At 36.5% G+C, this 17,277-nt stretch overlaps 1 protein-coding gene across 1 annotated transcript in view; it reads left to right on the top strand.

The window, feature by feature from the left end:
* IL1RAPL1 (interleukin 1 receptor accessory protein like 1) overlaps positions 1 to 17,277 on the top strand; it is a 694,793-nt gene that overhangs the window by 128,924 nt on the left and 548,592 nt on the right. The window lies entirely within an intron of this gene.

Raw genomic sequence — 17,277 nt, forward strand, 5'->3', positions numbered from 1 at the left:
TAAAGATGACTGTAACCTCAGACTTAAATTGAATGTAGTACCTCACTTCATGCAAACTCTTTAAAAAATGAAGACTAAACTTGAAATATAATGTCAACAGTAACACTTGCTTAAAACTTATGTGATATTGGATACGATAAATAGTTCAGTAAATTAGATATTTTAGTGTGATAACACCTATATTTTCATAAACACATATGTATATACATATATATATATTTTTTATTTTGTGAGTTAGAGAAGTATCAGACTTCTTTTATTTTATATACGGCTCCTGTATTCCTAATTTTATTGTTGCTACTTAGTCGCAAGAAATTTATTACTTGGTATAAATAAAACCAAGTTGATTTGTTTAAGCAGTAGGTTACTACTGGACTTAATGATATTATATCATTCCAATATTAGTTTGAATAAATTCCTATTATCTTCTTTTTCAAAATGAACAATAATACATAAAGTCTGCAGTTGAATCATTGCAAAAGCAGTATGATCTTGCTGCTGCTTCACTATGGGGTTTTTTGTTAATAAACTGAACTCTGTCAGCTTAACGTATTTAGGACTAAGGAAAAAATTAAAACCACAAGCCAATTTCCTATTGTACTCACTTTGTGTATTACTCTTAATTGAGTCCCATGTTTATTTATTTTATTTCCTAGACATTAAATTATGAAAGACAGTAAGAACTTATAGAGAACTATTGGGGTGGAGGGGAAACACTAATGATTAGAGACAGAGAAAATAGGAAAGGTTAAATGGACTGAGAATATTATTATAATTATTTGGATTTTTGAAAAACGTATGATGTGATACAATACGATGCTAAGAACTGGGACAATTCAGAATAATAGAGAAACTAGCATTTAGTGCATTAAAAATATAAGTAAAGATTCCATCATGATTTAGAATATTTTTAAAAATTGTCTACTGTATACATGGCGGTATGTTTACTTTCCCTAGATTTCATCTTCATCTCAAGGGAGGACATTAAATTTATAGCTCTGTGAGGTTAATATTTGACACTGGTTCCTGAAAAACTCATTACTCAATACTGGGAGAGATTGTTGGTATTGTCCTCTTTGCTGGTTTCTAAAATATGATAGATCCCCACCTGAGATAGGATTAAGCACAGATAAGCTGGCAGAAGGTCACTGGAAGCCTAGTGATTTTGCATTATATTAATTTTTTACTCATATTTTTCAAAGATATTTTATAGTTGAAAAAACAGGAAGCAGTTAAGAAAATCAAAATATCAGCTTTTGATATGACATTTTCATAATTACATAATAAGATATTTAAATATGGATGTTATTTTCAAAAGGTTTTGACTGCTTGAAAGAGCTTTTATTATTTTTGTACTATGACAAGACCCACTAAGTATGTTTTAGGGTTTTCGCTTGTCTTTCCTGTAGTGGTGAAGGCTCTTTCTTGATGATGAGATCAAAAGGTAACTCTTAACTTGCAGTTGATGCAGATATTGTGTAATACATATTTAGAAGAATTTTTCAAACTATCTTTGAGAAAACTGCATGGAAATGGAGTCAGTTTTACTCATGTCAAAATATATGGCTCCTACATCATAAGAGGATTTAATGTTTTCATTTCTTAAAATGCTTGACCAAAGCTTTTAGTCATTATGTTAACATCTGTTGTTCCATCTGGAGGACTGAAAAACTCCAATGAATTGTAAATGGACAGTTCAACATGAATATGCAAATTGAAGCCATTTTCTGAAATCTACGTAAGATGTAAAGTAGTAGCTTACTCTGTGCCTTAACTTGAAGGTCTTACTATATATTTCTTAGTCATGTGTTAATTTTAGCATTGAGTTTCACTCCAATATATCAATCAGGACTTCCTGGAATATAAACAACATCCAAGGTTCATGATGACTATTATAGACTTTATCTCATGTGATACAGTGCGATGTGTTTACCAGGGAAATTTTCTTACGTGCAAACTTAAGAGGTATTTTAAATATGAAAGCATTGTCTGTAGTCACGGCTTTGTTCTGGTGTCAGCAAAAGAAACTTTGGAACTTTTAATGCGCAATTATTGTTAATGTTCCATTAGATAATTATGCTCTGTTTACACAGTGTCATTTTTTGAAGAACACATTTCCTTTCTTCACTAAATCTAGAGACATACCCTAAATACAAACATAAATGCTTCTCTTTCCCTCCTATGACTAATTCTCAAAGTCTTTTCTCTAAGTCTTGTAATTTCTAATCTTTGTTCAAAAGTTTTGGTTTTCAGTATTTCACTTAGGATAACAAAGCACATGCTGAGCTTTTTTTGAAATTGAGGTTTGTTCTGTCAAATTAAGGATGAAAGAAAGATACTGAAACATATGTCATCTTTTTTAAAAGTAAAAATACATTTTAAACTTTTTAAGGAAAATTATGGCTTCTGGATGTCATGAGCATGTCATGTTTCTTCTATGTATCCACTTTTATGAATCCCCGATTAAAAATATAATTTGAAGAGAGAATGTATCTAATTAGATATTGTTGCTATGGTATTATTGAGCTAGTTAATGATACAGCCCTTTCAGAATAATGAAGTTGTTAACAGTTGTCAGCATCAAACTTGATGGAAGGGGGTGAAGTAGCAGAGATGTGAAAAATATCACATACTATTAAAACAATATGCTATGAGGGCAGCAAAAAGGTCATAAGCTATTTACTATTCACTCATTGGTTGTGACATTGCTAAAATTAGATTAAAGCAAAAAATCTGAGTACCAGTATAATGAAATAGTTTTGTTGATGTTTTCCATTTGGGGTACATAATCAGATCATTTTTTGTTGATCTAATTTCTCTCTGAGTTAAATAAACTCAATAGTGTTGACCTGCCTTTTCATGTGTTTATTTTTCTCATTCGACAAAATCATTCCGTAAACATTTTGTAAGAAATAAACTTATGTACAGAACAACAATTGTATACTTAAGCAAGCTACTTACATAATTGTATAAATGAATGCAACCTATAGTTACAGGATCTGTCTTTATTGTTTCAGGTGGAGTTTAGTTATATATGCTTTCGCATTTGTTCTGTGCAAAGTATAGAGCAGAAGTAACATAACAGTGGTTGTTAACTTTGATGGTAGTTATGTCTTCACTGTTCTTGATGGCAGACAACAAAGGACTGAAACACAGGAAAGAGAGGGAGTTTCGAGAACAGGAAATAGGTATGAGATATATGTAGGAGGTAGGACAAAAGAATTAGATGATTCATTGCATGTGAGCATTGATGGAGTGGGGCTGAATTCTTTCTTGTTTGGAAAATTTGAATTTTGAGTGATTTCAAGATGAGCCTGTTTAAGAAGAGCACATTAATTAAATTTTATTTGTTTTTTGTTTTCTTTGACTGCAGGCAACGAATGACTTACCAAGGACATGTATATATTTTCTAACAAGAATTTAGAAGTAGGGCAGTATCATCTAAAATGATACTATCAGGGACACTTTTTCTTTTATCTTTCCTCTCTGCCATTGTCAGCAAGTGACCTCTCAGGCTAGCTTCCCACGATGGCATCATACGAAAGCACTAGTGTCTACAGACAGAAGGATTGCCCCTAGTTTTATCCCTTGAATAAGAACAAGGACAACTTTCCCCAAAGCTCTGAAAGTAAATTTCTACCCACATCCAATTATCCAAAATTTCCCATGAATAGACCAATCGCTAGAAAAGGGGCCAAGATCACTGAAGCTGAACAATTTTAGACCATTCAGGATTCAACCCTGGGGCTTAGAAGGATCTCCGCTTCCCTCTGAGTCACATGAGAACTTGGAGTAGGGTGAACAGTATCAGGGTATCAAGGATAGCAAGGAAGCAGGAGTGAGGGGTAGATTTGGGATAGGCCGCTGGATTGTGTACCCAAGAAGTGAGTTAAGGTTTGGTAATGTTGAGTATGGATGTCTGTGGGGTATCTATTAGAGGGTCCAGCAGACCATTGGAAATATGGGCAGCCTGGAAGATATTAAATATTTGGGATCTCTACACAGATGGTACTTGAATGGGATTATCCAGGGACAATATTTAGAGAACAATGTGGAGTGTACAAAGGGCAAAATACTATAAGGATAATGAAGATATTAAGAGAAGGTGATTTTCCAAAGAGATGGAGCAAGAGCCAGAGGCACTGTTTATGTGTGTGTATGTGTATGTGAGAGAGAGATACGATTAAATTCTGAAATACAAATTTGTTATTGGCAAAATTTTCCTACCTCAAGGAAGTTCACCTTGGCCCCTGCATTTCTAACTGATAAGAATCTTCTTATCACAAATTGTTTGTTTGTTTCTCACTTTAGTTTAGAAACATATGTAATGATATATCTTTCTTATCATTCAAATAATCTCTAGGCTTTGATGCCAATTAATTAAATTCACTCCAAGAATGTGTTTTTGATCTGTGCTACTTTTTTTGCCCCTAGTTATGGCATCTGGAATCCTAGAGCTTAATGACAGAGTGTTTTAACAGTGCCCCATGAATACTGGTTAAGTCTTCCACATCACTGTAGCTGTTTGAGTCATAGTTATCAATACAGGTGAAGATCCCCAATGTAAACATACCAAGTGTACCCACCATTGGAGTCTAAGATATGTTTTCATATGTGTTTCTGCACTTTGCCAGATGGTTCCCAAGTGGGTAGGTGTGGCTGAGAAGCACCTTCTTACCCAGGAATTGTACCTCCCAGCCCCTACTGGTTCTAGGCCTTTGACTGTTTTTACCAGTAAATACAAAGTTTTGAAAGGAAGAGGGGTCACTTCTGAGCCAGAATAGTGAGGCATTGAGTCGTTCTTTCTGCCTTTTCTCCCTCATGAACTGCTGGGTGCAGACAATGCCAAGGTCTCAGAGGAGGGAAGGAGCCCAGGTCTTTAAATGCCATCATAGGGGAAAGTTGATCCCTGACTGGAAAGACTCTCCTTGCATACTTTTGTATGCAAAGCAGTCCTGAAGTTCACTCTTTCTGCAGCTAGCTTTACCTAGCCCTACTGCAAGCAGTGCAATTAGGCAGACTTTGCTAACACAGAGTGGAGTGAGATTTATTGTCAAGTCACCAAAGACCTTAAAGGGAAACTGCTGTGCTGCACACCTCCCACCCTCCTGTCTGACTGCCTCTCTCTACGCTGTTTCTCTAAGCTACTACACACACCCACAGGACCTCTGCGTGTTGAAAGTCCACCTGTCTTTCAAAGGCCAGCTCACAAACTCATACCGCCAATCAAGCAGTGCAGCCTTCTGTATCAGGACAGCCTCTTCTTCCCTAGAGGTCAATTTGCTTCCTGACATTTTGTTTCCTGGGTGTTGATCTGATTGTTTGAATACATGGACACTTTCACAGTGGCCTACAAGCTACTTAAAATAAGACTATGTCTTATTTATTTGGGTTTTATCAGTAATCTCGCATTATTTAACACATAGTAGAAGATGGTTAATGAGCACTTTTTGAATTATTGAAGACACAGAAGCTGAATTAAATATGCATTTTAGGAGTGTATTGTATTGTAAATAACTCAGCTAAATGTGCTTTTAGTCTTAATCTAAAACCCCTTAGATAAATAATGATTTCAGGGCTTTCAGCTTATTCACAAAATAATTTAGAATGTACATCTTTTGTTGAAAAGTCATTGTATATTCATGATTCTCAGATTAATATGTAATAATCCTAATGAGCTATAACAGCTGTTATTTCTTCATGATGATTCTAATGATATGATTTTCTTTTAAAGTCAGCACAAAATATTTTCTTCATAAAGGGTCAACTGAAGTGTTTTTAGAAACCTTGCATAGTCTGACAATTCATTCATAAAGCACATAACAAAATATTTTAAAGTTAGAATCTTCAAACAAGTACTATAATGTAAAAAATAAGTAAGACTACCAAGGCACCTTGGAAAACTAATGCTAACACACAGAAGACATACAGAGGGAAAAAAAAGAGACATACAGAATGAATGAACAAATGAGTGAATAAAAGAACGAGGGTGGAACAGGAAGAGACAATATAAAGGAGACAAAATGAAAGGGAATAAAATCCCTGGTCTTCTTGAGGAGGGTGTGTTTCCTAAGCATTAATCTGAGAGAGGGGGATGAGAGGTAGACTGGCAGTTGTCATCATGCTGTCCGTCTGCAGTATTATCTGTAACAGGACAGTGCTAGAAACAACACATACGTCAAAAAAATGATAAGAATTGTATGTTATAAATTATGTGAGGCAATAACATATAGTAGAAAGAATCTGGGTTAGGGTGAGGAGACTTCAGTTATCCTGTTTCCAACACTAGGGAACTCTGTGGTTCCTTCCAGAGCTAAAACTTACTAATGCAATAAAAATGTTTATAAGTTTACACTGTTCTGATTTTAGCAAGTTTCTTGAATGGCATATTTCTTCATAGTGTGGGGGAGGGCAGAAAGCTATTCTTGAGAGAGAAAAATCTCCAAAAGCCATTAAACCAACATTCATTCACTCGAGAAATGCTTACTAAATACCTGGATTCCAATCTAAACCAGGATTTTTTCCCCAAAAGAGTTCCATGGGCAAGTTAACCATTAGAGTTAATTTTTGTTATACACATAAAATTGTGATGAGAGAGAAATTATTAATATATTTTGGCACCTTTTAGCATGTCACAGGCTTTCAGTAAAAGCTTGTTTCCATCCTCCATGTCACAGGCTTTCAACAAAAGCTTGTTTCCATCCTCTGGTATATAAAACAACAACAAAATGCTAAATAAAAGTAGTGATAGGTTAGCTGTGTGTCTGTTCTGGTCCCAAAGGGTTGTTTCACATCAGAATTTGTCAGAATCATTTTTCATTACTGTGATACAAACCATGGTAAAATTATATTTTAAAAAAAATTATATGAAAGAAAAAATGAATATGGTTAACTTTGACCATAATGATTATATAAATTAGGTGTTATCCATTAAATGGGCATCTTTTTAATTCAGTGAGAAAAAAAGAGAATTTTGATGATGATGATAAGTAGCATTTACTGAATGCCTACTATATGCACCATTCTAAGGATTTTGCATACATTATCTAATTTAAATTGTATATTAAGCAACTAGGGGAAAAAAAGAACAAGTAAAACCCAAAGTTAGTAGAAGAAAAGAAATCATAAAGGTCAGAGCAAAAATAAATGAAATAGAAATGAATAAAACAGTAGCAAAGATCAGTGACATTAAAAGCTGGTTCTTTGAGAAGAAGTGACAAACCTTTAGCCAGACTCAATTAGAAAAAAAAGAAAAAGGAGAGGACTCAAATCAATAAAATTATTGATAGAAACGAGAAAGGAGAAGTTACAACTGACACTGCAGAAGTAGAAAGAAAGGATCATAAGAGACTACTGCAAGCAAATATATGCCAGATCCAGAAAGCCCAAAGAGTTCCAATGAAAGAGAGAATCCAAAAGACCTACTCTGACATACATAATTAGATTGTCAAAAGTTAAAGTCAGGTAAGAGAAATACGACTTGATACATACAAAAAAGTCCTCATAAGACTATCAACAGATTTTTTAGCAAAAACACTTCAGGACAGAAGGGAGTACCATGATATATTCAAAGAGCTGCAAGAGAAAAACTTCTGGCAAGTTTGCCCTTCAGAATTAAAGGCATGATCGAGAGTTTTCCATTAAAAGACAACCCACAGAATGGGAGAAAATATTTGCAACTGAAGGAACTAGCAAGGGATTAATCTCCAAAATATACAGACAGCTCATGCAGCTCTATGTCAAAAAAAAAAAAAACAGTGTAATAAAAAAGTGGACAGAAGATAATAGATGTTTCTCCAAAGACATCTAGATGGCAGAAAAGCACATGAAAAGATGCTCAACATCTAATTATCAGAGAAATGTAAATCAAAACTACAATGAGGTATTACCTCACCCTAGTCAGAATGGCCATCATCAAAAAGTCTATGAAAGATAAATGCTGGAGAGGGTGTGGAGAAAAAGGAACCCTCCTACACTGTTGATGGAAATGTAAGTTTGTACAGCCACTATGGAGAACAGTATGGAGGGTCCTTAAAAGCTAAAACATATAAAGCTACCATATGATCCAACAATCCCACTTCTGGGCATATATCTGGAGAAAACAATACTTCAAAAAGATACATGCACCCCAGTGTTCATTGCAGCACTATCTACAATAGTCAAGACATGGAAGCAACCTAAATGTCCATTGACAAGGAAATGGGTAAAGAAGATGCAATACATGCACACAATAGAATGTGACTCAAGCGTAAAAAGGAATGAAATTGTGCCATTTGCAGAGTTATGGATGGGCCTAGAGACTGTCATACAGAGTGAAGTTAATTAGAGAAAAACAAATATCATATAATATCCCTTATATGTGGAATCTAGAAAAATGATACAGATGAACTTATTTGCAAAGCAGAAATAGAGACGTAGATGTTAATGAATATATGGATATGGGGGTGAGGGGAAGGCGGTGGGATGAACTGGGAAATTGGGATTGACATATATACAGTACTAAGTATAAAATATATAACTAATGAGAACCCACTGTATAGCATTGGGATCTCCACTCAATGCTCTGTAGTGGCCTAATTGGGAAGGAAATCCAGAAAGAGGGGACATATGTATACATATAGCTGATTCACTTTGCTGTACAGCAAAAACTAGCACAATATTGTAAAGTAACTGTACTTCAATGAAAAATTAATAAAAATAGCAAACACAACATTGTAAATCAACTATATTCCAATAAAATCAATTAAAAAAATAAAGTATATAATAGATGACATAATAGATTAGTGTCCTGTTTATTGACCACATCTTACTACCTACTACAACTTGATAGATTCTATTGATGTACTAAATCCGTTCTTCATTCACTTTTCAAAAACTAAGTTCCATGTACTGTATACTATGCTAGGCACACTATGATAAACTGAAGAATGAATTAGTCAAAAATGTCCTGGCATAGTTGTCATTAAGCAGAAGAGATAAATTATGCATGTAATCAGATGCAAAATGAGAAGTGCAACATAAAAGACAGTCATCAAGGGTGGTGGGAATCTGGAATGGTCATGGAAGATTTCCTGCATAAGTGGAATTAGAAGTCTTTCTTTAAAGGGAGCAAGAATTTGGACATGGGGGTGTCAAAGTTGAAAAAAAATGAGCTTGATAAAGACTTTTTTTGGATGGATTATTGCGAAGAGGGAGACTATTGCAATAGGAGGGAGACTGTTCCTATAGGGATTATTCTGAATATAAGATCTACCAATCTCTCATGGGTTAAGCAAAGAGAGTTTTTCTTTTATAGTGAGGAGAAACAAAACTAGAAAGAATAAGGCATGAGGAAATGGGATGAACAGGAGAGGTATCATGGGACTGTAGGTTAGAGAATGTTTTACCCTGAATCAGTCTAGTGTGTGGACAGGCTATTGAGGAAGGGCTGCATGCTCACTCAAGCTGAGGGGAGGACAAAGCTTGGGGGCCTGATGGAAGGAGAGAATCTTAACCAAAGTATAGTTAGAAGTACTGAGTTCTGGTTGATCGGTGGGTACAATAGTAGAGCTGATCACTTATGAGGCAAAGAGTGGGAATTGAGAGGTCTGTGACTGACCTTATTACAGGTGATCAAAGGTGCATCTGTTAGTCTTATCTGAGTCACATGGGAAAGAATGGTTTCTTGCAGTAGGCTGTTTCCTGGAACACAAAAGGACGGGGGATTTTTTTAACCTCTGCTGTTTCCAAGATCTTAGGATTTGGTAAAGTTCAACATTGCCAGGGGTGTGGAGAGAAAACATCAGTGAGAACCCCCTAATGAAGAGAGGTGTATAGGAAAGGTTTCATTTAGCTAGGATGTAAACATTATGAAGGAGTGCCCTAATTAGTAATAATAGCTTTCTGAGTGCTAGGCACTGTTCCAAGCACCTTATGTCTGTCAATTCATTTAATTCTTACAACCACCTGATGATACAGGTACAATTATTCTCCCGTTTTATATCCAAAGAATTTGAATCCCCTAGAAGATAAGTAACTTGCTCACACCACTAGTATGAAATATACAGCTGGGACTCTTAACTCATGAAGCCCGTGTCTCCCAACAGCTGGTCCAACCTCTTTTCATTACTTAGAACTGTTCCTTTAACCCAAAGCCAGATGGGATGAAACTGCTTGAACAAAAGAGGACATGCACTGATTTTTCACCTTCCCAAAAGAAAAATGGACTCCAGCAAATACTTATGGTAGTAGTAGTATACAGAAAAAGGACACAAAAACCCGCACAATCCGACTTTGGATGTGGTGTACTGGTAGTAGCAGCAGCCAGGAGGGGTTGCCAAAAGTGAATGATTATCAGCAGGAAAGGTTCTGGATGCAGGGAATGGGGAAAAAAAAAAAAAAAAAAAAAACCTGAGCCAGACGGGACAAAGGGCCCACTGGTTTTTCTGATTTTTGTTTATGTGGGAATGGAGGTAGGGGTGGAGATCAGGGTCAGCCTTAACACAATCATCTTTGTAGGCCCAGGTTTCCAGGCTTTCTTTGGCTATGAGCAAGATTATGGCAGATCTGGCGATATGGGAGATAGGTGAAAAATGCCTGCTGTTTTAGTCCTTGGGAGCATCCCTCAGCTATACTGAAAGGCATCCCCCCAGGTATAGTGGTTAAGACTCTGTGCTTCCAATATCCGGGGACACAGATTGTATGCCTGGTCAGGGAATAAGATCCCACTTACTACTCAGTGTCGCCAAAAGACTTAAATAAATCAACAAACAAATAGGCCTTGGAGTTTGTGACAGTTTTATACTCTGGTAAGTATGTGGTTTGTAGATAAATCAAGTATAGTTTAAAGATTAGCAACAGGGACCATAGGACATTGTGAAAATTATACTGAAGCTGGTCTTAAATACTTTAAATATAAAATATTAAACCAACTTCATCTAGAAGTTCCACTATGTCCTCTATATAGCTGTGACTTATGTCTGTTGCTGCCTGGAAGTTGAGGAGAAAAGATAAAACAGTGACCTTTCTCTCCAGCCCATAGTAAATGATCACACAAATGACTAGTAATATTTGCTTTGCTGGAGAACAGTTTCTTTCTATTCTAGAACGTAAGATGATTAAAAACAATTTAAGACTGCTTAAGGACTATACTGATTTCCTCAAACATACAGAGGAAATCAGTATAGTCCTGAAAGAACTAAGATATTTATGCAACCTGAGACGTGAAGAAATTGGATCCTGTTTGCTGAGATTAGGGCATCTTTCTGCTTCTACCTTGCATGCCTCAAAACCATTCTCCATGTCCTGAAAACCAGATGTTCAAAAACCATCAGTGACTAGCTCCATATTACTCAAAGGATAGTCTCAAATCCTTAGTTGTTTTGTCAGACTATCAGTCATTAGTCCCCACTCAGACTCCTTACCGTCATCCATCTCTCTTTGTCTTATTACATTGTAACTTAACCAAACTGAACTTTGATGAGCACATCCCATCTACCCAGATCACTGTCCAACCTCATTATGTACATTTACTTGATCAACTCCATTGCATTCTTCAGATCTAATTTACTGCTACACAGTGAAGTCTCCTAAAGTGAAGTTGCTCAGTCATGTCTGACTCTCTGCCACCCCATGGACTGTAGCCCACTAGGCTCCTCTGTCCATGGGATTTTCCAGGTAAGAGTACTGCAGTGGGTTGCCATTTCCTTCTCCAAGGGATCTTCCTGACCCAGGGATTGAACATGGGTCTCCCACATCGCAGGCAGATGCTTTAGCATCTGAGCCACCAGGGAAGTGTCTCCTTAGCCCTCAAATTTAGTGGCTTCTCCTTTTGTGCTTTCCTAGTGTCAAGGCACATCTATTTCATACACTTTTATACTCATATATTTCAAGCAGTCTTTCTCAAACCATTGTGCGTAGGAATTACACAGAGATCTGGTGAAAAACCATAGCTGTGACTAGACAGACCCTTGCTGGCAAAGTAATGTCTCTGCTTTTTAATATGCTGTCTAGGTTGGTCATAACTTTTCTTCCTAGGAGCAAGCGTCTTTTAACTTCACGGCTGCAGTGATTTTGGAGCCTAAGAAAATAAAGTCTATCACTGTTTCCCCTGTTTCCCCATCTATTTGCCATGAAGTGATAGGTCCGGATGCCATGATCTTTGTTTTCTGAATGTTGAGCTTTAAGCCAACTTTTTCACTCTCCTCTTTCACTTTCATCAAGAGGCTTTTGAGTTCCTCTTCACTTTCTGCCATAAGGGTGGTGTCATCTGCATATCTGAGGTTATTGAGATTTCTCCCAGCAATCTTGATTCCAGCTTGTGCACGTTTCTCCTGATGTACTCTGCATATAAGTTAAATAAGCAGGGTGACAATATACAGCCTTGACGTGCTCCTTTTCCTATTTGGAACCAGTCTGTTGTTCCATGTCCAGTTCTAACTGTTGCTTCCTGACCCACATATAGGTTTCTTAAGAGGCAGGTCAGGTGGTCTGTTATTCCCATCTCTTTCAGAATTTTCCAGAGTTTGTTGTGCTCCACACAATCAAAGGCTTTGGCATAGTCAATAAAGCAGAAGTAGATACGGAAAGCTGTTATCTGGATGGTCCTCAGAAATGGAAATGAACATTGTATCAGTCTTGTTTCCACAAGTATTTGTCTTATAGTGTCCAAGAAGAGACTTGATCTTGTCTTTAGCCTATAAATAAAAATATATATGTTTCAGTGAATACGTGCCTGGGAACTTGGAGTAGAGAAGACACGTAACCCTTTTGTTACAAATGTTTATATTTGCATGGACTGAGAAAATGGAAATATGAAAATAATACAAACTCCCTGTGGTCCCCTTACTATACATATTCACAGCCCTATCTAAAATCTTACAAGTAAACATAATCTTAGAGAACAAGTGCTACAATAGAACAGTCACTGCATCCAAGGAGGAGACTGGTAGAAACATTTCATCAAAGAATAATTTTGCTACTAGGTCAACAAGGATTTTAGCGTTATAGGCAGTGCTCTTCTCCATTAGGCTTAACTGTATTTCTGAGCAGACAAAACATCAAGTAAAACTTTTTTTTGGGGGGGGGGAGAAAATGTGTTGTGAGAAACCTATGGTTTTGAGAAATCACAGGGTGAATTTTATAACAAGTCTTTATTAGAGTTCAAGTTTCTTTATCATCCAAAGGCACAATAGAAACATATAAGGAAGAGGGTTATTTACTGTGGATTTCCATGTAAAATATGTGGTATGACTTAGCCTGCTCTATGTATGTATGTATAGATACAGTTGATTTATCATATATATGCTGCTACTGCTAAGTCGCGTCAGTCGTGTCCGACTCTGTGGGACCCCATAGACGGCAGCCCACCAGGCTCCTCTGTCCCTGGGATTCTCCAGGCAAGAACACTGGAGTGGGTTGCCATTTCCTTCTCCAATGCATGAAAGTAAAAAGTGAAAGTGAAGTTGCTCAGTTGTGCCCGACTTAGTGACCCCAGGGACTGCAGCCTACCAGGCTCCTCCATCCATGGGATTTTCCAGGCAAGAGTACTGGAGTGGAGTGCCATTGCCTTCTCCTATCATATATATATAGTTGTGTGTGTGTATATATATATATATATATATATATATAAAGAGATATATAGAGAGATATATAGAGAGATAAATACAGAGAGAGAGAGGGAGGGATAGAAAGGGATAGATGTGATGTAGTTTATATCTACATGACATGTAAAATGTGTATATATATATCTAGTATGTGTTTTTATCCATATGTATGCCTTTCATGCATATGTGTATGGGTATGTGTTTGTATATCAGTCTATATTTTCATTTTCTGGTGGCTAAGGTGTTAAATCAAAAGAGAAAGTTGGTAATGTGTAGATCTATCTACTAACAAGATGTTAGATATACTATAAATTTCATACTAAAAGTACCGTCCCCACCCTGCCCCCCCAGATAAAAGAATGGAGCAATTATACTAGGGTGTGAATTTTAGCAAATTAAAAGAAATATCTGCATGATCTGCATTTCTAATTATCTGACTGAATGCTGTTAATAATGCTCTGGAAACCATAAATACAGCAGTAGCACTTAATTATAAGGCACTCTTACAATTTATAATGCAATGCGTTTTTTTGTTGTTGTTGCCTTCAAGAACACATTGGCAGCAGAGTCTACCATAATGAACTGTCCTAAAGCCTCAAAATGCTGTTTTCAGCAATTTTGCATTTGAGTATTCACATTGTAACGTGTGTGAAGTCTGACTTTAATGTGCTCCATCATAGTAATTCTTACTTCAAAATATTAACATGTTCCTTTTTTCGATGAAAGACCATAGAGTGTTGAAAACAAATAGCTATAGTGAACTAGCAACTAGGTAGAACCCCAAGATTCTTCAGGATGTGCTGCTGCTGATTTTGTCCATCAGATTTCTTTTTCCTGCAACACACACATTAAAAGTACTACATCCTCCCTGCATGGTTCTCAGTGATGAACACACTAGCCCATAATTATCAGCACAGTTATTCAGTTACCCACTTGCAATCAAGAAAATATATCACTTCTTTTCTTTTGATATTTTGGTTCATATCATTCAAGTATATGGAGCACTAATAAAGTTATAATTTACACATTTGATGAATAAATAGGAGAAAATCTCTTAAATACTCTCAAGTTCTCTGTGATTTTCTTCCCTTTACCAATATTATTCCCATTTTCCTTCTCCTTTTACCGTAATTCAAAAGAGTAGCAGAGGGTTTGGTAGATGAAAAAGTTAAGTTTTCCTAGTAAGGAATATTATGCTTAATACTACCACAGTAAATCATCATTCAGTGGGAGTTAGAAGGAGTCCTTAAATGTGCATACAATGCTATTTTTTAAAGCTTTAAAGTATTTTACTCCAATTTTTAATTCACCAGTATATACCACATTGCTCTTTATAAATTATAGGAACTTTTTACAACTCATTTCTTTTTTAAATTTCAAAGGCAAACTTAACAGCTCTTTTTTGGAGTCAATTGGTAGCCCTAGGATAACAATAAAAAAATAATTTTAGTAAACCACAAAGTAACCTAGGGGTTTCATAAATGAAAGCAGTTTACAGAGTGCTTATTGACTAAGGCAGACTTAACGTTCCCTCAGTTGCGCTAACTTGAGACATTTCTTCCTGACTACAGGCTCCTGACCTCCAGGTTCTTAGACCACTCACTTTAGAAAACCTGAATTTGCACATTCTTTTGTACCTCTTTGAGATGTAAATCATTTCCCAGACTCTTGTCAGTTTTACATCTCAGAAATATCTTTCTTTTTTTTAATTTTTAATTTTTTTTTATTTTTTTAATTTTAAAATCTTTAATTCTTACATGTGTTCCCAAACATGAGCCCCCCTCCCACCTCCCTCCCCATAACATCTCTGTGGGTCATCCCCATGCACCAGCCCCAAGCATGCTGTATCCTGCGTCAGACATAGACTGGCGATTCAATTCTTACATGATAGTATACATGTTAGAATGCCATTCTCCCAAATCATCCCACCCTCTCCCTCTCCCTCTGAGTCGAAAAGTCCGTTATACACAGCTGTGTCTTTTTCCCTGTCTTGCATACAGGGTCGTCATTGCCATCTTTCTAAATTCCATATATATGTGTTAGTATACTGTATTGTTTTTCTTTTGGGCTTACTTCACTCTGTATAATCGGCTCCAGTTTCATCCATCTCATCAGAACTGATTCAAATGAATTCTTTTTAACAGCTGAGTAATACTCCATTGTGTATATGTACCACAGCTTGCTTATCCATTCATCTGCTGATGGACATCTAGGTTGTTTCCATGTCCTGGCTATTATAAACAGTGCTGCGATGAACATTGGGGTACATGTGTCTCTTTCAATTCTGGTTTCCTCGGTGTGTATGCCCAGCAGTGGGATTGCTGGGTCATAAGGTAGTTCTATTTGCAATTTTTTAAGGAATCTCCACACTGTTCTCCATAGTGGCTGTACTAGTTTGCATTCCCACCAACAGTGTAGGAGGGTTCCCTTTTCTCCACACCCTCTCCAGCATTTATTGCTTGCAGATTTTTGGATCGCAGCCATTCTGACTGGTGTGAAGTGGTACCTCATTGTGGTTTTGATTTGCATTTCTCTAATAATGAGTGATGTTGAGCATCTTTTCATGTGTTTGTTAGCCATCTGTATGTCTTCTTTGGAGAAATGTCTATTTAGTTCTTTGGCCCATTTTTTGATTGGGTCGTTTATTTTTCTGGAATTGAGCTGCATAAGTTGTTTGTATATTTTTGAGATTAGTTGTTTGTCAGTTGCTTCATTTGCTATTATTTTCTCCCATTCAGAAGGCTGTCTTTTCACCTTGCTTATATTTTCCTTTGTTGTGCAGAAGCTTTTAATTTTAATTAGATCCCATTTGTTTATTTTTGCTTTTATTTCCAGAATTCTGGGAGGTGGGTCATAGAGGATCCTGCTGTGATTTATGTCGGAGAGTGTTTTGCCTATGTTCTCCTCTAGGAGTTTTATAGTTTCTGGTCTTACATTTAGATCTTTAATCCATTTTGAGTTTATTTTTGTGTGCGGTGTTAAAAAGTGATCTAGTTTCATTCTTTTACAAGTGGTTGACCAGTTTTCCCAGCACCACTTGTTAAAGAGATTGTCTTTACTCCATTGTATATTCTTGCCTCCTTTGTCAAAGATAAGGTGTCCATATGTGTGTGGATTTATCTCTGGGCTTTCTATTTTGTTCCATTGATCTATATGTCTGTCTTTGTGCCAGTACCATACTGTCTTGATGACTGTGGCTTTGTAGTAGAGCCTGAAGTCAGGCAAGTTGATTCCTCCAGTTCCATTCTTCTTTCTCAAGATTGCTTTGGCAATTCGAGGTTTTTTGTATTTCCATACAAATCTTAGAAATATCTTTCTCAAAGTCTTGAGAGCCATTACTTTGAAATGTAATCCTGGAAGACAGGGCTTCTCTCTCCCAGTCTCTCTGGGAATATAGGAGACTAACTTTAAGAGAGAAGTTAGGATTAGCAAACACAGATGGCCTACTCACATGACCCACCCTTCCCTCAAGGTCCCTCAGTACGTTTTCACTAGCTCATGCTAGTGCTTAAGACTTCTTTGTATTTTTAAAAAAAAATCTATTGGAATATAGTTGATTTACAATCTTGCATTTCAGTTGTATAGCAAAGTGACTCAGTTATATATATCTCCTTTTTTTTTCCTTTAGATTCTTTTCCCATAGAGACCATTACCTTCCTTTTGTTTCCATGGAACTGCATTCTGTTTCTCTCCC

Source organism: Ovis canadensis, chromosome X (genome assembly GCF_042477335.2).
Source record: "Ovis canadensis isolate MfBH-ARS-UI-01 breed Bighorn chromosome X, ARS-UI_OviCan_v2, whole genome shotgun sequence".
NCBI lineage: Eukaryota > Metazoa > Chordata > Mammalia > Artiodactyla > Bovidae > Ovis > Ovis canadensis.